The 23,475-nt window shown below is 28.8% G+C and overlaps 1 protein-coding gene across 2 annotated transcripts in view; it reads right to left on the bottom strand.

Annotated features, from left to right (window-relative positions):
* The window catches only part of LOC107169112 (dual 3',5'-cyclic-AMP and -GMP phosphodiesterase 11-like), an 80,192-nt gene that overhangs the window by 41,645 nt on the left and 15,072 nt on the right, over positions 1-23,475 (bottom strand). The gene's annotated exons all lie outside the window — the stretch shown is intronic.

Below are 23,475 nucleotides of genomic sequence, written 5' to 3' on the forward strand. Positions count from 1 at the left end.
CTTTTTCCCCTCAAAGTACCAACTACATTCTCTTTCTTTTACTAGAAAAAAGGTTGAATATTTAATCATTTTTTTCTATTACAAAAAGTGATTACTTTATAGACAGAAAAACTATTTTAACAGAATTGATTGTAAAATCAATAAATTAATTAACCCACTCAAAATTTAAAACATTTTTAATAGATAAATAATTTTTAAAAAATAATTGCTAATTACTGTTCGTTAAATAATTGCTCTTTTATAAAGGTACTTACATATATTATACTCAATATTACCTCATTAGGTAGTTACTTATTTGTAATAAAATTAACGTTGTAATAATTTACGTGTATACCTAATGCATATGGTACACAGAATCAATAAATAAACAAATGAGCAAGTTAGCAATTTCGTAATTTTAATCTTTAACAAAAATATACATATAAAGTTGTTCAAGTTCAAGTTTTAAGTTAAAATTACCAAGCTCTTATTTAGGAATTTGAATTAAAATATAGCGTTTCTGAGAATTAAAATGTACAATTATTTATTTATTTATTTTTTTTTTATTGTTTAAGCATCAACTGCAAGGTTATTAGCTTTGCTATTGTACAATTATTAAAAACTCATTAAACCATTAAGGTAATTAATTTAATTCCATAAAATGAGTATTTAAATTAGCATATGACTGTAGTCTATATTATATGATTATGTCATAAAGAATATAGCAAGAAGAAAACATAACAATAGTAATTCAACTAAAATACGCAATCATAATTCATATAAGTAATTTAGGATTAATAGAGATAAGAATAATAGAGATAAAATATATAAAATGACATAATAATATAGTTTTTGATAATTAAATACAACGCAATATGGAACTCTACAATAAGATGATGATCTCGAGAGACAGAGAGTTAATTTGTACTCGATATATTATACTCAAAAGCATGATAAAATATAATAGGTACATCTTTTATAAAATCCATCCAAATATATTTTATACTACTATAGAATTAAGTAGGTGTATTTATTATACTTGCACGTCTTTATACAATATTGTCAATAAACTTAAAACAGTAATCGCGTAAATAGATAACAAATTTAAAACAAAATTAAATCAACAGCTACATTTACAATATATATATATTTTTTTTTAAAGTCATTATTAAATTCTAAATAGTTCTAATGTTATTTGGGATAAAAAAAATAGTAAAACTTAATTTTAACTCATTTGTTTTGTTAAAATTATTTATACTGTTTTATACTTAAAATGCATATAAATATAATATATTATATTACACCATGGCACTGATTTTATGAATAGGTCAGTTAGTAGGTAGCAATAGCCATGTGTTATAGAATAAACTCGTGTGTTGGACATCATAATACATCTCGAGCAATCATATATATATAGTAAAATAAAATATAAAAGCTTTCTGTATATTATTATTTATCAGACACTTGAACACTTGAACGAGTATATTATACAATATTTAATTCATGGTACATCACCTTTAAATGTAATGATTAATTTTTTTTATATACTCGTCATCGTAAATGTACAGTTCAACAGTTGATATTCAGAAACCCAACGAGGTCACGTCGAATAACGTTTTATGAAACAGTATAATATATTTAAGACAATCCATGCATTTCTGACGATATTTTATCATAATATATATATATATAATACTGCGAAGTTTACAGTGCTGTATTTTATCAGTATTCAGCAGTACCTATAATACATACCTATATTACCTATCAATATCTTCATACAGGATGTTAAGTTAACTCCACTTTTTTACAACAAACGCCTTTCAAAATAAAAAAATAATCGTACGTATCATCCTAAACGATCAAGGATGGGTGTCGGGTGATACAGAGCTAATTAGGTGATCTGTTCAGCTTCAACAGCAGCTACAATTTTTTGAACCAGATGTATAAATATTAGACTTATTAGAGTGCAGCTTGAATTAAACAAATATCTTTATTTAGGTTGCTTTTTGTTACTATATGTACCGCTTTTTGATGTTGTTACTTATAAACTTGTACACATTTTGTGTCAAATTGAAGTTTGGACGATTTTTAGACTACATTCAACGAATATTATTCAGCGTGGTAACTATATGGTAAAACATACCCACTAATTATAATATTCCTAATAGTCAGTTAGTCAGTACTTAAATTGGAACTAGGTGGATACGAAAGTGTAAAAAAAAAAATTGAGTACCCGAATATTTAGTTTTTTATTGATTAAGGTATAATTAGAAGGGACAAACTCAAATATTTAAAAAAAATAAGAAATTGTACTCCTCCTTCCCGCGTCATACTATAATTCAAACACTAAAAACTGAAAACTAAATTTATTTCTTGTCCGTATATTACATAAATATATCTTTACTACATATCTGTTAAATACTGACATTTTACATCCACAAACGTATTTCATCAGAAACTCGCGGGTTTTTGATTGTTTGGATCTACACAACAATTGCACTCGGTAGCCATCGCATCAATTTTTTATCCCTGTCCGCGTGTATTTTACTTTAGCTACCTATATGTGTGTAACACTTAACACGTGTCAAATAATTATCCACGTGGTGCAATATGGTGCAATATACCTAAATAATATTATTATAATATGTCTAATATATTAAACGTAGACTGGAATAATGCTGAGGAATATTATACCTATATTATATAATATGACATCGTTTACAACCGGAAGTGGCTACTAATATTATTTCGCTACGCCGCCGCCGCGCCCGGACGAGTAAATAATAACATAATGTAATACAGCACGTAATACAGCGAATAACGCACATGCATTGTTATTACGCACTATCACAATACAGTAGATGATAAATATTGTAATAAAACCATTATTCATTCTATAGTGATGCGGCGACGGCGCCGACCGTCAATCGATTACAGGCACCGCATTCATCACAACCGTTGACACACAAAAAAAAAAATAAAAAAAAAAAATTTCAGATACACCATATAATAATATGTAATATTATTATAATATTAATACTCGTCCTCATCGTTTCCCGTCCTCGTTCTTATTGCAGCTATAAATAATATTATGTATACGACACAGCAGCCCGCGAAATAGGTACATCCACCGTCTCCTCTGCAACAGCAGTAACCCAATGCCCTGAACTCAATAGTGGGTAATCATGGTGCACGTGTACGAGTTCTCAGGCGGTGCCGTCATCCTGCGTGCTTATTATTGTGTTTATAAAATATTATATTATTATATTTTGTCGTCGTCGTCGCCATGATATGATATTCATATTGCCGAGGCGTTGCAGGCGGCTGCACAGTCCGGTGAACGCGGTCGTCCCATATTATATTTTCAACCCGCCGAAAAACGCGACACGCGGCCCGTAGAAAATGTTCGATTGCGATAACCGTTTTATTATTACACCTATATAATACCAATTGTATAATTTGATATAAATTATTATAATATAGTATTGCGTTGTACATCAATCATACAACATAACACAAATAATTTACGCTAGCAGGTTTTTTTTTTTTATGTTTCTTTTTCTTCGGCCCGTTCGAGTAAGCGCTGTGTGGGAGTACAAAAATGTACATACCATCGCGAATTTCAAAATTGTCCATCCTCCAAGTTATTAAAGAACAATTTGTTCTGCATAGTAATTGATTATAATTTATAAGTATAAGTAATTTGATAGTTATAATCAACGATATAGTTCATACTAAATATATTATTATGATGACGCTTAAATTCTACACATTATTATTTATTATATCGGTCACTAGGTCCCAGCTCTTGAACAGAAAAAAAAAACGTCGACATTTCAAATCAAGCGATTAATATAAATATAAAAAAAATCATATAATGTGTTTATTGTTTATTATAGAAATATTTTTTTGAATGACATATTTCAATATTTTGCAGCGTTATCATGATACATGGTATAAATATTGCATCCAATTGGACCCAGGTTTATAAATCATAGGCGTGTCCTGCAGACCTCATTCGCTGGTCATGCACAAAAATGGCATATCTAGGGGAGGGGACAACTCCCCCCCAAAAAAAAAATATAATTATTTTAGGGTTTAGGGATATGACCCCTTAATCATCCACATAATGAAAATCAAAAATGTAATATGATATTAGAAATTGAGAAAAAAGGTTTATATTATGCACACCGAAATTTACAATGTACCTATGCTTTATCAAATTTCGCAGGTCATGCCTGTGTAATTTTGGACCAGAGATATATACTCGTGCGAAAAACTCTTGCGCTTTTTCACACATAAAATGTATATATAGGGGAACCCGGGGCAGAATGGGGACGCGGGGCACAACGGGATATCAGCTATTTTCAATACGTAACGTTTCGTATCGCTTCGTTCCGGCTGAAATTATAATGTTTTACCTCCATGTTATTATAGATAACGAACATACTTTTTCAGTTATTGAAAATTCATTGTTTTGTGTTGATCGCTTATAACGCTCTTCGATTTTTAACTGCAGGTAAGTGGAATTTAATATTATTCAATAACCTGAGTATTGTTATAAACATACCGCATAACACACTAATGTTAGATTTTTATTCTTGTTTACGTAAAATAATCGCATTTTTGGGAAAATATCGTAGTTAAGATATAAATAGAATATCGAGGCACAATGAAACGGGGCAGAATGAGGTATGCATGTGTAATATCCCATTCCGCCCCATTATTTTTTTTTTACGGTTTTAAATTATTTATAGCAATAATTGCTGTATTCATAATTTGTTTTTGTCAACATTTGAACTCGGAAACGACCGACCAAGCTACAGTTGTTTTGAATGAGCCGCAGTGTTTACCTTTGCTTTATAGTAAACAAAGTACATTTCCGATTGAATCACCTGAAAATATTCTACCTATTCCTAAAGTGAAACAAATAGAAAAAAGAAATTCCCGAAAGAGAGGTAAAACAGCTATTTTAACAGAATCGCCTTATAAGAACGACTTGCAAATATCTTTGGAAACAGCAAAAAAAAAAAATAAAGAAGAAAAAGAAAAGAAAATCAGAGAAAAAAACAAGTGAACGAAGAGACAATTATTTAAACCTGCATTAAAGAAAAGAAAAGTTCAAAGAGAGAAAGAAGATTCAACTTCAAGTGAAGATGATCCGGACGCCAAGTGTCTGTATTGTAAAAAACTATATTCAAAGTCCAATGAACGATGGATTAGTTGTCTAGAATGTAGGAAGTGGTCCCATAACTCTTGTGCAGGAGTTGAGAGCGACGATGAAGCAACTCATACATGTAAATATTGTTCAAAAATAAAAAATAAATGAATAAAAATAAGTATTTCTGTTCAAAAAAATAATATGTTAAAATGTATACACCATTCTACCCCAAGGTAGGGGCAGAATGGGGCAAATTTTTTTTTTTTGTATTATTAATAATAAAGTTAAATATATTTGAGTAATTTGATTGATCATTGAAGTGAATTGATATTTATACTGTTAAACATTTATTGATTGAGAATTGGGTGCCTTACATTCAGTAGAATACTGGAAAATTGATGTTAAGCATTAAGTATCCCATTCTTCCCCAGGTTCCCCTACATTGGCGCAACTAGGGGGGGGGGGTGTAAAAAGGTCTTTAGCACCCCTTGATTTTTTAGATCTAACTATTATAATTATAATGAAATAACATCAATTTTATGTTTCTAAAATTTAAAATACTGATTTATAAAAAAGTAAAATTAATAATAGAAAAATAGTATTATTCATAAAAGCTAGTTCAGCTAGTTGTATATTTTTTCTGAAAATAGGTGACGCGATTTTAATAACTCAATTATTATTACATAATTATATACGATAAGTATATTATATATTATACGGTATGATACGACTACATCCGAATAAAATAATTAAAAAGTCTACACGTACCTATATACCTTGACTGCATAAGTCAGCACACAAGTGGACCATTTTAATCGCTTCCATATTTTATCATGACCTATATAATAATAATATATATTATATATATATATATATATATATATATATATATCATCGTGGTTTCATCTAAACGCACTCAAAATATAAGACCCCTGTAGCTCACCGCATCAATTCCTCAATTATTACACCAATGACGTCGATACAGATTATAGTATTACATTATAGTATTATATATATATATATATACCTATATACTACGAAGTACTGCGTATCACGTACCTAATATCAAGTGTAACTTATTTTAACATTTTGGTTCGTTTTTTAAATTACTAGCTCGCTGACAAGGGCGTGCTCCCTTTACGTATACGGTTCATATTCTGATGGTAACTTATTAATTACTCTAATAAGAAGTTTAGAAAGTAGAAACGTTAACCTCAAGAATATGATATGAAAAGTTTATTGTTTGAAACCATGCAATCGTTTATCGACATTTTTTCATATATCGCAAATATTCAACGACAACCGTCAATGTGGTTGATTGCTATATTGTATTTTTTTTCACATTCGAAATTTGAATATTTGTATAACTACATAATTACTTATACCTATCTTTAAAATATATAGGTAGTAAGTACCCATATTATAGAGGTACCGGCATACCGTTTCTCTATTTCCATCATGCCTACTGCCCACATAATAATATAATATATGTACATTAAAAACTAATATAATTCGACATTGTTTGTTAAATCGTTCAATGCCCGTTTAGCTGATTAGCCATGTCGTGTCGTTTTCGTCTATAGTCAACTCATAAAATATCGTCGTAAAATAAACTTTAAAAACACAGGTACAACATTACTAAACAAAATATGCAATATCTGTAGCTACAGTGCTACTATACCATATAATATTTGTAATATTAATACATTATTTACATAATAATATATTATTGTAGGATTTGTACGCTGTATAGTTACACACGCTGCGATGTAAATAATATCTAAGTATAATACACTTATATACAACATGGGCTCTGCTGTATATTGTTATAATATGTCAATTGACTCCAATTGCCCGAGGTCGCGACCAGATTCATATTTAATTGATCCCAATACGATTCTCTGCTCTTCTGTGTAACATTAATAATAATAACAATAATAATAACAACAACGTGATCGTGTATTATTGTATTATTATTATAATATTTCAGTATACACGGTCTATGGCTATAAGGTTCTTGGCGCGCACACAACACAAATCGTGTTTAACAACACAAAAACAGACGCGGGGACAATCGGGTCGAACTGTGGTGTGGAAGGAGTTGTGCATACTTTGACGAAAGCGAGATAAACAAAAATCGCACATTAACAATATATGATACATTGACAAGCATATTATATTCTAACTATTATCTGGTAAATACACAACGCTACACAGGTCCGTCACTCCAGCACCCCAAGTTTAAAATTTTTACACCAAAACTTCACAGCATTATGTAACCATGATAAATTTTTTTGTAACTTACAAGAAAGTTCAGAATTTCGAACTTAAATTCCGGGTGCTGGGCTAACGTCACCCTCACCCGGTACATTTCAAAATGGTCTGATTGATTTGAAATTTTCAGGAGATTATGTAGCCATTTTGTAACCAAATGTAATCCAAAATTCGAGATGCTTGTTTTGGCTTTATTCTAATAAGAACCATTTTAAGGATATTAATCATTAATATCGTAATATTGTATACGCGTGTGTAATTATAACAGCATAATATAATACCTATACCTAATATATTATAATTTATAATATTATATACCCAACAACGTATAAAATATATTTTTGAAATAAAGGTTTAATACTATAATTTATTATTTTTTTTTAGTTTTACTTATGAATGTTTTATTATAATAATTTTATTATATGATACCCAATTAATTTATGTTTATATTTATAGTTTTGAATTTATCAAAAACAACTTTGATTTGGTTTTTAAAAAATAATTATTTTCGTTGTAAGTAGGTTAATATCATGATGAAATAAATTTTTATTGTAACACTACAGTGGCGGCTACCATCTAATAAATATGTGTTTGCGTGTTGCTGGTGATAATTCTATAAGGACTTGTCCCACCTGTATAAACATATTTTGTTGGAAAATATAAATTACCAATAAACAATCAGTGAGCCACATATTTTTGGTGATTTTAAGGTGTTATCAAAAAATAACATTTGTCTCATATTTATAATTTAGTTACAAAATGAATAATATTTTTTAAATATTCACTTTTTAAAATAAAAAATACATATACTAAATAGGAAATAATTACAGCATGTATAATCGAATTTTAATGAAGACATAATAGCAATCTGTAGAATGTTCATCAGGAGACGAAAAAACAGAACAGCAGAGCGCAAATATAGGGTTCCTATGAAAAAAAAATACGTGCGGTCAGCTAGTAGTCACACAATAATACATACTTAGTTTGAAATTGAGATATAATAAACAATTTCAAGGAAGAATTCAACCACCTATCTAGTATCTCTACGTAGACAAGTAATTTTTTTTAAATATTGTAGTTTGGTTAAACTTGCTATTTGGTCAAAGTTGTACATGCAAATTCTATACGTTGCGACCTACGAATTATGGTATAGTTTATAGTTTATATTATACTCTATAACCTATAATAGTTCAACGGTGAACCCACTATTGCACTTTACACCATTGAAATATTATTAATTTTGTAACTAAATTATAAATATGAGACAAATGTTATTTTTTGATAACACCTAAAAGTCACCAAAAATATATGGTTCACTGATTGTTTATTGGTAATTTGTATTTTCTAGCAAAATATGTTTGTACAGGTGGGATGAGTCAATAGAGTCATAGAATGTAAACATTTAAAGCTTGGGGTGCTGGAGTGACGGACCTCGCTACACTCTCAAGTCTCAAGTGTTTTTTGTCGTCGTTGTCATTCGTCTGCAATATCATCATCGTCGTACTATAAATTATTAATATATAGGTATTAGGTCTCTTAGTCGGCCTACCCTAGGTATGTATAATACAATATCACAATAAAATATAATATGTAAGTTTATATATGCTTGTATGTTTTGGATTACGAGCCTAAGATCGCAGTCAAACATTTCATCCGCCCTCCCTGATTTCCACGGTCCGGTATGCAACAACCGGAAGACCCACTGTTTTCCGGTGAATACTAGCAAATTTAACAAAAATAAAGTTCATCGTTTATATTAGTTTTTTAAGTTCAAAAATTTCGAACAAACCTTCAAAAGTAATAACATCAGATGAAATTAAATTAAAAAATTATAAGCGATTTAACATGAAATACAATCTATTTGGCAGTTTGGTAAACACGAGGGAAAACACGAACTGGCATTTTGTTCAGCGAATTTTCCGTCCTGAGCAAAATTTTGCTTTTCAATACTATTAAATATTTACTGAATATTTTACTTTGCATTGAAATATTGAATATGATGACGAGCTTTATTTTTGTATATAAGTGTTGAAAACTGTTCATAATATAATCTCTATAAGCCGAAATACGGATACATTAGATAAGATATAGTAATTTATTTTTTCGTCTAGAAAATTGTTGAAAATATTAATTCTATGGGGAATTCGGTAGGACTTCGGAGATATATAGGAGTATAGAACTATATAAGTACCTAATACTACGTTTAGAACTGTTATAGAGTTTATCAATAGTAAATTGTTCGATGTTTAATATCATTACACTACTGCAGCAAATAATATCGCGGCTTACCTGCATTATTGTATTGTTGAATATAAATAATTGAAAAAATCTTTATCATTATACTAAATGAATGGTTTGAATAATCTAGTATATTTTCTAGTAAAAATATGAATCACTAGATCCTAGAAACTTATGAACACTTACACTATACGTCATTTTTCATTAATTGTAAATTGTAATAAATTATTCAAAATTCTTGACAGCACCATAGTATTTGATTTTCTTTATTTAAATAAACTCAATTCCGAGAAATTGTAGAGCTCACATCATAAATAACATAGGTATTATACAATTTCAACAGAGTAAAAACGTAACACATATCATATACACCTTCGTTAGTAAACGTTTTATATTTGTGTATGGGTATTAAGTATATATTATTATTATTATTATTATTATTACTATGGTCTTTGCAGACTTATAGTATTGTGCCGTACATTCTTGCATGTTTCAGCTGCCTGCTGTCGTTACATGCGAGATGCACAACGGTATAGGAGAAACCATTAATCATTATTTATTAAACATTAATCGTTCGGGTTTGTCGAGGAAATCGGAAAGAACAGTGTATATCTGTGTCCACAATGACATCATAATAAACGTACATCACATGTCATGTGTGTAGTCTGTACCTACATGGTGAATGATCGAGAGTCGAAACGTATCCACACTAAACTAAACAGAGAAAAAAATCTTGACAGAATTCGAAGAAACTCAGATTTTATATACCGATGATATAATGTCGTATAATAATATATTGTATGATATTCATATTTATCAGATTGATTTAGGGTCATTAATGAGTGAAATATCAAATTATTAATTAATTAGACATTACACATTTTTAAAGGCAACGAGACGGAATCTGACACCAACGTCTCTCTAGATATAATACGCCTTTGAGTGTTGTATATATACATATGATATATTTAATATGACACTGGCGGTTTCGTAAGACAATAATGGACTTAAATGTGTAGGACGTTCGCTCAATAACGATGATTGATGAGATTTCGATCAAAATGTAATAAATATTGTATTATACACACGCAATGTGTTCTGTGGCAATAGGAACACAAAAACAAAAACGTCATTTGTCACAGATGATAATGCTATATACGTATCCCTCATTGACCGGGAAGCTATCTATGATGACGTCCGTTAGTCGACTGACAATATTCGAAAGGCGACGGACGCATTCGTTCCGGACATCCGGACACTATCAAGGAAAATAAAAAATAAAAACAACAATTAAAAATGACATCATACACTAGAGGCCGGCTAAAACTGTGACGAGTCGTGTAATACTGTTAATATATATAATATTATATGTACGTCATAATATTATATATTAATAAAGCGAAATAAAACGTTAGAACGCGTCATTTCGTAATGCGTGTTCGATAAATATACAATATTTTAACGAACGTAATTTTGAAAAGAATTCTGAAATATAGTAATTGGTGAACATAACTTGACGACCAAAATAAAATTAGCGACGTTAGTTAGATAACCTACTTTTTTATTATGATCTTAAAGCTATTATATATTGTATATATATATTACTAGTATTATATTGTATTAATACATTGGCAATGTGTAAGATACCGTGAACATAAAACTCAACGAGATCTATAATAAATTACAATTATGCATTAAAAATGCAACAGTGACGACAATTATTCTAGTTTGTAATAGCTAAAATAGTTTTTGTTGATGTATGATCTGGCATACTATTGGCACAAAACTATTTCAAATATCAACAAACTTATGTATATTATTAGTTATTCAGAAACACCACATCATCATCGTAATTATTATAATATGAGTAATATAATTTTTGCATATTCGTACTCGTCATATGAAAATACTTAGAATTTGTTTAATGTAACTTTTATTTTGCGCATAAATCAACTGATATTGATTTTTGTCGATATACTGCAGTAGTGGTAGGTACAATCGATTACACCCTCGTTTAACTGAATATTAGTTATGGAATGAAGTACACTCATTTTTACAATATTATGGTACTATAGGTACTAAAGTTTATATATAATATATTTGACATATTATGCTGTAATACGTTGCAAAATATGAAAATGTATAAGTATAATTATTAAACATAAAATTATGCCGCCATAATATTATTCTCGTAAAGAAAAACGGGGCGACAATGTATATAGGTAGATTTTTTTTTTTTGTTAGTTTTTAATATTCGCTTCCTAATCTGAAATAATATAAGTGGGCAAACATTGTTCCCGAATCAATTGGATTACATTTTATATGTATACGAAAATACTGTAAAAAAACACCACACATATACGTAACATAAACTATGAGTACCATAATATTTTTTTAACTTAATACAATGATGTAAAAACACACCATATACCAACAAAAAAAAAATCAATAAAATATACACATGTATATATTATTATATACCTAGATATTAATTTCAAAAAAAAAAAATTATAGTCAAAATAATTAAGAGACACACTTACCACATTATTATATACCGTATTATGGATTATAGATATAATATCTGCATATTATATGTATAACATAATTAATGTAATCCGTCCGTTTACGCGCACGGTTATAATGACGAGAGCTCAAGGCGAGTTCCGATATCTTTGCATGTGTGGACACATAATATGTATACTTACATATGCGAGTACGTGTGTTGGACGCATATTATTATAATATATATATATTATATATGTTGGCGCCATCTCTATACCTTCTCTTTAAACGTTCCCAAGTGCAACAACGGTTCAAATAATAATTATTATTGCTATCGAATAAACACCAGGTGACCGCGTCAAGGTTGCTCCGAGATTGTTGACCTATGCATTCCATTGCTAATTTCAAGAGAGCTATAATATAATATATCCACGCGAGAGCGTTGCAAGCATTCGTGTTTGACGGGGGACAAGTTGTAGAGCGAATCTATAGTATCCATCATCGTAAATTATAACTTATATAAGCAACGGTTTCCCCTTGCTCGTTTTTTTCGCGGTAATGGGTTTTCACTGCAAGTGACATACACAAACTGCTGCACTATAGTGCACAAAATGTATAATTATTATAAGCACGCTGATCGACTTAATTTTTCAAAGAAAGGTATATATGGCCAGACGGCCAGTACCGGTGCCACATATACTCTGCAGTCTCTGTACAATACATATATTATTATACACATCAAAAAATCAAAAACAACTGTCATGCATCATGGGCACAAATAGAGGGGTTGAGCAATCTTTAAATTCGTTGGACATCCCCAAAAAAATCGTCAGATACTCAAAACATACGTATGTTTATGGTGTACACCATAAAAAAAATATTTCTGCGAGTTCTATTTTTCCTCCTCTCCAAGAAAAGCATTTGTGCCAATACTCTCGTGTCCTATTATAATGTTTATTTTACGCATAGCGCAAATAAGATTTCACGTTTAATAAAAATCGAATAATCGATAATATAAAAATTATAATCCAGATAAAATTCGAGGCAAGCATAATACAAAGCATGCAATTTAAAAGAACTAGAGCTCAATACGTTATTTAGCCAAATACAACTATTTTACTTTTTTAATAACAAATAATTTTATTGCATTTACCTGCTACCTATTATAAAAACATCACAACACGATAGCGCAATGTGTAAAGTATAGAATGATATTTTTATGAATAGAAAGCATACGCGTAGTTTAAAAGAATTACTTGACAATATTATTAAATTCTGAAAAAAAAAGATTTAGATGAAGACGTGTCGACAAAATCAAAAACTAAAATGTATAGATTCTGGCGGAGAGAAAAGGCTATATAAATGTCTATTATAACTTGATGATTATGCAGGTTTATTTTATAATATATAAATCTTTGTTTATAAAAAAATTTAAAAATTTAAACATTGTCTACTAATACTCGAAACTTGAAATGAGGATTTAAATTAATACAAAAATTATTAAATAAACAGAACAGACAATTATATTATAATTTATAACTAATATACATTTCAATAATTAAAATGGTTTAAATGAATGATTGGTGTAGGATGTTCACCGTTCACCTTTAATCGGTATTAATACCTAATCAAATATAATTATACTAAATAACATCTATTTATCTAATAAAAAACGAATAAAAGCTTATAATACATATAGACTCTATATTGTGTGTGTACTTTTCTCCTCGCACGAAATACGCTCAACTATTTAATCATTGAAAGTTATATTCATGTGCCATAAAATGTTTATAGCCTTAAACTTAATTACATACATGATTTATGATCAGATGAAAAATAATTAGATAGGTAAGTACGTATAGTAAGAACGTCTCGTACGCCGTACCGACTAAATCATTATTAAAAATCAAGAGTTGCATAATTTTTAAGTTATATAATTAGTAAATACACATTCTTATTCAATGCACGTTGCTCATTGTTTGTATACTTATAATTCTTAATGCTATAAAGAATAAACGCCAGGAGAATCTTAGACAAACAATTAACAATATAATTAATTAATACCCTAAGTCAAACTTGAATAACAAGAGGTGATTCTAATATAATAAATTTATTTATGAAATAGAAAAATAAAAAGAGAAAAATTCTTTGTAAAATTGTAATGGATGTCTGAAATGACGCGTTATATTTCCTGTTCTCTAAACAAGTAATTAATTATACACTGAACATTTTTTTTTTATATAGGCGAGAACAGAGATGGTTCTGATCCCTGCACTATAGATTAACCATGAAATGTCATCCACTCGAGGAGTAAAGAAACCCCGTCAATCAACAAACATACAGTTGTATTAATTCTCACACTACAGACATCTTTAGGGATTTAAATTTCCTTGGCTGAGCACTGTACAATATTCAATAACAAACACAAGAAAAAATAACTTAGATCGAGTTAATTTAAAAAAAAAATGGAATCTGTAAAAATATTAACCGATTCTTCAAAACGTAAAGTCTAAAGATGAGATATTTTCAATAAAATAAAATTATTACTATTTACTATACAAAAAATAAGAAAACAATAGAAAACAATACATCTGTAGTGTAAGCATCAACATTTTTACACTATAGCAACTTAAATGAAAAAAAAAAACATTATCAAAAAATCATATTTTAAATTTAAGATAACTAATAGTGTACTAAATAGCTTAAAATTAATTTAATGTAAATGAATATTATGCAATGAGTAAGGAATATTCGACAAAGTATGTTTGAATTATCATTAAATAATTGAAAATTGAAAAGTAAATCTATTGATCTTATGAATTATATAATTTGTATCCAGTTACATTTGTCAACATAAAAAATATATCCCGAATAAATTAAAAAGTGTAAAATTAGAAAATTAGTTTTTACTATAAATTTCAATAAGCTGCAGAAACAATACGGTAAGCAATAGAAATCGAACTAATTATTATATTTAAAAGTCTGATTATACAGCTTTATAATTTATAAATTATCTAATAGGAGTATAGGTATAGTAATATACAAAAGTGAATTTTTTTTTTTTTTGCTTTGTCCGTATAGACAAAAAACCTACTGGACAGTTTTACGCGTGATTTTTTATTTTGCAAAATGGTTCTTGTTTTTTGGAGAAGGTTGAAGCTATTGAAATCCTCAACTCGATAAGTATAAATAGTATATTATATAGTTTGCGTGCAACGAATAAAAATCCGGACATTCAATTCACACCAAACGTATTACGATTCGTTCAGAAAACGATGCGTGTACAAATACAACATATTAGGCACAGGAAAATGGAAATCGACGATGAATCAATAATGACAATAATCATCCTGGCAATGAATTGCTTTGCCAATAAATGTATCTAAAAGTATAGCAATGGGATGAATTTAATCAAAATGTTTTACCAAGCGGCAAGCATCATACGATCGTAGAGAATTACAAAAATCATTAGGTATGTATAGATCAGTGCACGAGCTATATCAACAGCTAAAACAACAATGTCAATCCCATCAATTTCATAATTTGAAATGGCATATCAAGCGAAGCGATAACGTATAAGTCAATCGGTACTGCAATGAATGAAGACGAAATAATAAAATTACTTCTACTATTACAATTGTATTCTTGTATTCGCTTAATTTTCCATGCCACACCATTGAAAATTGACCAATAATTCTTCTTCGAAACATAAATCCGTCAAGACTTGCAATGGTACCAGGCTTTCAGTGAAAAAGATGATGAACTTCGAAGCTATATATACAATTTAAAATAGAAAATTTAAAGAAAAAGTTGTACTGTTTCCAGGCATTCAATGATTCAGTCAAATATGCCATTATTGTATTAAAATTTTGCAGTTCCCTGTGCGACTCGTCCGGTATTTCATTTTGAATGTAAGTGTGTGGGCTAACTTTGGAAGATACATGCCTCCAACATGGTCAGCTGTATGGTTGAGTGGCCTGCACATGAATAGAAAAACCATCTGATTTATACATGTGTATCCAAATACCTACTTCAATAAACATAATTAAATGAAAACGCTAAATATTCAAAAATGCTTAGAAGAAAATTATCCAAACATTTTCTTTAAATTAAGTTTTGGATGTGGCGTAGCAACGTGCGCAGAGTACAGCTTATAAGAATAAGAATGTAAATAAACTTCTAATTTAAACTATATATAATATGATTATTATTGAAATATGATTTTTAACTTGTATTTTATATCTAATCTAAACATTTAAAAACAACTGTCTAAAAATATTTGCAGACTAAATTTAACCGACTTTATTGAAGCGGTAAAATCAGCGGCATTTAATTTGTAACGGACAGTGGCGTGAAGATTCAGCTACCTACAATACTGGGCTGCCAAAATTTGTTCGTTCTCGCTTATTCTCAACATTAAACCGGTTTGAAAAATTCTGGGGGGGAACCACAATAGTTATTTTTACAATAGTATTGAAAGGGATATAGCGCTAATTGTAGTATACATTTCATGTTACCTACTAATTATCATACCGTTTTGATTTGTGAAACAATTCTGTGACCCTGTGCACATTAATGTTTATCCACTCTATCGCATATACACACAAGACACAAGATTTGAATTGATCACATAATTCATATTCTTTAAATGATGATATATTTAATTTTGCAACCCATCTCTGTTTAAATAATAATTAATTTTTTTAAATAATGAGTGTTCTTCGATAAAAGAAATCACCCTGTATATAGCCGACAGCCAGAACTATCTGTAATGATATCAATACATGATCTCGTTGACTTCGCTTTAAGTACTTAGAAGTTACAAAACGTGTATAGTATTAATTTATTAATTATAAGAATATCCACATTATAATACCACGCCAATAGAAACAGTAAACACAAAGCTGTTTTTAAAAATCAACTTAATATTGAACTACACGTTACACGTATCATATTGTATTAAGAGTAGCGAGTAGCAATAATAATACATAAATTAAAATATTATGTTTCGCCATACGTTATGGTATACGTTAACAATGGTGTATTCTTAAGTCTTATATTAGAAGGAAACTATTATTTGAAAATGTTGTCTGATAAGTAACTAAAAAGTAACACAGTCAGCATAATAGTAATAATATACTGCAGTACATGGTACCTATACATTGTTAATTATTGGGAAACACCCATATGTACAAATAAATTAGTTTAATATCAATCGGTAATTAGCTATTTATTTATTTGGATATTTAAATAAATTGCGCGTTATGATTATAATTAGTATTTAGTTTATATTAGTACTAACTGCCTACATGAATATACCCAATAATAGGTACACGTATTATTGAATTTTTTGTTAGGTACAATAAACTTTTAGAAATAAAAATGTTTTGTATAAACTCCATATTTCCATTCACAATACTTATAAGACGACGACATTTTAACTAGATAGACTATAATACTATTCAACTATTTAGCAACACATCCTAAATAGTTACTTAGGTAACCAATGGTTTGTAATTTAAATTCTTTAATAAAATAACAAACAATTTAATTACACATTTTTCAGGCTTTTAAAACAAGTAGTTACCAATAATCTATTCAAAACGAAATAATTGTAAGTCTTATTTTGAATACAGTAGTCACTAGTCGCATAATCAGCAATACTCCAAGAGTAGGGGCAGTACTGGTTTAAGAAAAAGTACCAAAAAGATAACTTTTTTGCGCACAAGACTACCATCACTCGTTTGGAAACAGTTTTTTCAAAGATACATGGTTTGCGTACAATTATAATTTTTAAAACAATTTTTAACTGATACCATAGCCTATTATGTCCATACTCCATACAACATGCATTAGATTGTACTATAGATGTATGTAGTAATTGAGATGATACGGAAGTGTAAAATTTATCATTAAAATGCCAATGAAATACTTTATTCACCAAACTTTGGCGAAATTTGATTCGATTATATACAAAACATTTAAGCATTTTGTACATAAACATAAAAAATTATAGATTATCCGCAATCAAATTGCAGCCAAGAGTAGACGTGTCCAAAACTCCAAGTCATATAACACACTTCAGTGGTGTCTTGCACAGTACAATATTTACCTATGAAATATATTCTTTCGGTGTTATTATTTACGATAATCATCGGTATGAAATAATTATGACAACAATAATGGACTAATATAACTAATTAATGTAATCAATCTTCGTTTGTCACTTTTTTTACATAAAGGAAACCACATACCTAGGTACGCAAGAAATATATTGTGGTGCCAAACGACGCTATACACGCACACAATGTATATATTTATTCTTTGAAAACATGTACCTAACATTATTATTTTGAAAAACCAAACGGTCGTGGTCCAAGCAGGGGAACAACAGAGATTGACTAATGATAAGAGTCGAGAGATCACAATTATAAACCACAGTCAATTCGCTTATTATTAAACTTTATATTACACCACACCGTTGACCTAAACTATAAACGCCGGTGGAAAGATGTCATTCGATTTCTTTGAGCAATTTGTTTTAATTAATTACTGATTTTAGTTTTGTTTTGTGTTAGTCGTTTAGGAGTTCAGAAAATGCTTCAATAATAACCTCCGGTGATTTCTAGTATAGCAAATTGGACCTATATAGTTAGCAGTTTAGCACTTTGGGATGTGAAAGGTTATATATATAAATAAAAAAAAGATGAATGTATTAATTATTATTTATAAGCATTGTCATGGATTGTTCGTTAGTACATTAAAATAAATTAAAAAGGAAGATCTATGTGGAGAATTGGTTAAAGACTAGCAATGTAAATTACGGGACTGAAAAAAATCTTGTACATAAGTATTTAATATTTTAATATTTAATATAATTTAATATATTTAATCTAAATAGTACCTATCAATAGAAATATATATTTCATAAAATAACATTACATTTTATATTTACATTTTTGATAACATTGAATATGCACTTTTTGCAATGCAAAAAAAGGAAGCAATGTATACACTTTTTTCTTAAAATTGACGAAATAATATTCAAAATATACATTTTTAATTTTTAATGTCGTTGTATAAAATGGATAATTATAGCTTGATCTGTTATAAATTGAAAGCACGTACCTATTATAGAAAAAGATGCAACTTCTACTCAAAATCGGAAATCGGGTAACTGAGAGGAGTTAACAACTTCTTGGCCGTATTTTGATAACTGTTAATAAATAAATATTAAATGGTGAAAATGGTAAGTACTATGGTTATTCATTTTTAAAAAACTTGCGTTGCTTAAGTATTTCTGTTTTTCAGTTTTTCGCTGCAAAGATTTATCATTGAATTTAAATTTATCATATCCATTACAGTGACCTACTTACGACGAGGTATACACTCGAACCTAGTTCATGATGTATAATGTTTATTGAAGCATAGCATATTCTATGGTTTTTTTTTAAATATATTTATACATTTTTAAATTAGCCAATTCAAAGTAAACCATTATATTATGTTTATGTTTATTTTTATTACAACTCTAATGAATAGATGCATACACTTAGTTAATAGTTTAACAAATCATATAGAATTAAATACCATGACCCATATTTTAAATATTACGTAGGATAACTCATTTGTTTATTTTATGCCATTAAAATATTTACAGCATCTATTCATATAAATATATCACAAAAATAATGTCTTAGTTTTTTCTTTGTCGATTTAGTAATCAATAATATACTCAGTTGTATGATATATGTATATGTATTTATTCATACATCACTCTTCATAATATGAAAAGGATGTGAATAACTTTATTTACAGTTATTTTATACCATGACTAAAAAGATTTTCAAAGTTTAATTTTAAATGAATACATTTGACAAAATATATTTTATAGGATAATTTTACTACTAAGAAAACAAATATAGATCTTTATGAATATCTATCAGAAAATAAAATTCCAATTTAATACAATTTAATAATAGACATTTTAATTATCACATTCGATTAACAATCGTGTAATAATGTACATTAAGTAAGTCCCTTCGTCTTGAACAGACGTTAACATTTAAACTATGTTTGTGCGTATGTGGGCTTTACAGTTAACGTCTACCGGAAGTTGTTGATTAACGTGAATTAACACCGACCGAAACCGTTTAGAATTGAGAACTTAAAAAAAAACGAATTAATATTGCTGAATGACTCATAATAACATAGACTGTGCATTATATTTATTATTATAGTTATGAAATAAAATAAATAACTTTCAATAGTTCGTATAAGTTTTAAAGTTTATATATCTTATTTTCATTTATAAAAAACCTGTTCACTGTTAAATACGCACCAATAACACAATTAATACGAAAGAAAGAAAGTTAAATAATGTACGAATAACGTTTAAAAACAAGAAAAATATAGTTTTTTTCATACTATACAAAAATAATGCAGAATTTTTCTCAAAAGTGTTTCTTATGGTAAATGTTCGATTAATAAATAAATACATATCAAGTATGAGATAATTATATAAATAGTAGGTAGGTATGAGTAGGTACCTAGGTACCGTTTTGCATTTTTCATTATATATTACTATTTACTGAAGTCTTAGAGTTAGGTAATAAATAAGGTTAATAAAAAATAATATTATTATTATTGAGACAAGTAATTATTTGGGCACCTTTAATTAACCTTCCAAATAGCTTTAAATGTATTAACTCCATTGGATTAAAACAAAACATACACAAATTGAGTCTAACAGTAAATTTTTATGTTTAACATTTAAGTAGACACATACCTACTGCGTACGAAATCGCTGCTATAAAAATGTAAATATGACTTAAAGTACTTATGAGTTTAAGTTTAAACATGTCATACGTAGACATATGGCCTGTTTGAGTCTCGAAATTAATGATATTATAATGTGTTTTTTGTGTAACTCATTTCTCAACCGAAATCTAGTCATGCCGACCGGAAATTAAAATCAGTAGGTAGGTTGGAATATCCAAGTATTGGTTTTCTGAATAGATAAGTTATTCTGTTAAGTGTTAACTGTGTAGAAAGTGTTTGAACGCTACATGTTGTTTTTTTCACTGTTAAAATTTAATGTGTGTAAAAGTCACCGACTGAAAGCTAATTAAAATTAAATATAACTTATACGCACTACATAGTACTATACTTAAATAGTTTTATACCTACATTTTACGAATAGCCCGAAAAAATAGTCACTTGGAAATTGGAAGTAACCAGAAACCAGGAAGTATAAATAATATATAATACTTATATTAGTTATATTTATGCCATTTTTCATCGTCCAAATATTAGGTGTAAATGTGTGATAACCAATAATACAAATAAGTGATAAAAGATAAATAATTATGTAAATGGTCAAAATGGACGATTAGGAGTTTTTTTTTTTGTTTCAATGAAATTATAAAGCAGCCGCGTGGGATACATTAGGTTTATCGGTAAACAACAAACATCAAAAACAATTCATACAATATGTGTATTACAACTATATGTCTATATGTATAATTTAATATGAATATATTACGGTTGATTGCTATTTGACCTATTTATACAACAATAACAATAATTATAATAAAATGTCGCTATCAATATAGGTTTTATAAATTTCATGTTAGGTATAAAATATAGTACTGCAATAAAACTACGTATATATACGACGGCTATTGTACCCTGCTGCCATTATATTCTAAAATCGATCAATGCACAATTCACTCGCTTATTATAAGTAATTAATGACAGCATTTTAAGGAGGAAACAAAGTTGTTATGAATTTAAAAATTTCATTAAGCACGGAAAATTAAACAAGGACGGATTTAAAAGAAATTGTAGAGAAGGCTGCATGAGCATTTACACGATCAATAAACAACAAACTTTAATTTTTAGATTCAACGATTTATTTATGCAACCTATTAAAATCTCGTGATCGCGAACATTATACAATTTTAGTTCTATATAACGAGTTTAAATTAGACTTTAAAGCACGTGTAAACCAATCGAGGGTTTTATAACAGTTTTTATTATAGTTTCATAAATTTGAAATGTACTCAACAGCCATACTGCAGGTAAATACTAAGTATATACCGATTACCGATGGCAATAGAAACAGCAGCATAGTCACGATGGTGTAGTGTTTAATGCAGCGGCATTTATTACATAATAATAAATAATAATAATAATGGACCTCTTCGCTCTTGGTATAACGATATCATTTGACCGCTGAGCCTGCACGGTCGCCATGACGACACCCCTGTGGACCTTTGTAACAGGTTGTCAATAACTGAGACAAGGCGCTTTACGAATTTCCAATAACAATATATTATATTAGCCTCGATGGCGCCGATAGTAATTTTACAATGGAATTGCCATGATTATACCTACTATATTATATATACACTGACACTAAACTAAAATCATCATTACTATACTTAATATATATACCTATATATATATATATTTTTTTTTTTACCAAAACAGTTTACATGCTTCAACTGTTAAGGTTATTAGCCAACATTTTTTATTTATTTTTATTAAATTATAGATTTGATAATATTTACAATTAATAGTTATAAAGCGTGTTTATGTATAATATGTAATATAATATAACGTAAAGCAGCATGTTTCCACTGACACCCCTATTATATTGCACACACGCTGATACCGACACTCCACAACGGCTCACGCAGACCGAACGTCAACCCCATTATCGACATGTAAAGAAATAACAACACAACAGTGGCAATAAAAATAATAACAATAAATCAAATAATAAAAAAAGTCACCTGTAAACATCAACACCCACGTCGCTCGTCATACCTACGTATATTTTACCTATATTTATATAAGCACGTTGTTGGCCGACTCGTCGCACACTCACACGCTATGTGTTTAAATTATCAAGCCCAGCGAAGTTATATTGTAGAGAAAAAGCTAATAACGTTTATTATTTATTAATTAATAATGACTGATGAGTGATGAACGATGAACTTGAGACTATTCGGTCTTGAGCCTCGTGCATATATTATTATTAATTATTAATTAACAATTATGATGTACACCGGCGAGTGGTGACTATAATATAAGTACCTACAGTACGACGAATTCAAATAAAGTGTGGTACATCATCGTATATTATGGTAACAAGATACAAATAATAAAGTATATAATGTATAATATTATAAAAAAAATGTATGTAACACAACAGATTTAATATTTATTTTAGAATAAAACTCGGTCCAATATATTATAATTATCGTTAATGCTTATATGTTCTATAATAATAGTAATAATGTATCAAAGTACAT

This window comes from Diuraphis noxia, unplaced genomic scaffold (assembly GCF_037042655.1).
Source record: "Diuraphis noxia isolate RWA-SAM2 unplaced genomic scaffold, SU_Dnox_SAM2 contig0002, whole genome shotgun sequence".
NCBI classification, from domain to species: Eukaryota; Metazoa; Arthropoda; class Insecta; order Hemiptera; family Aphididae; genus Diuraphis; species Diuraphis noxia.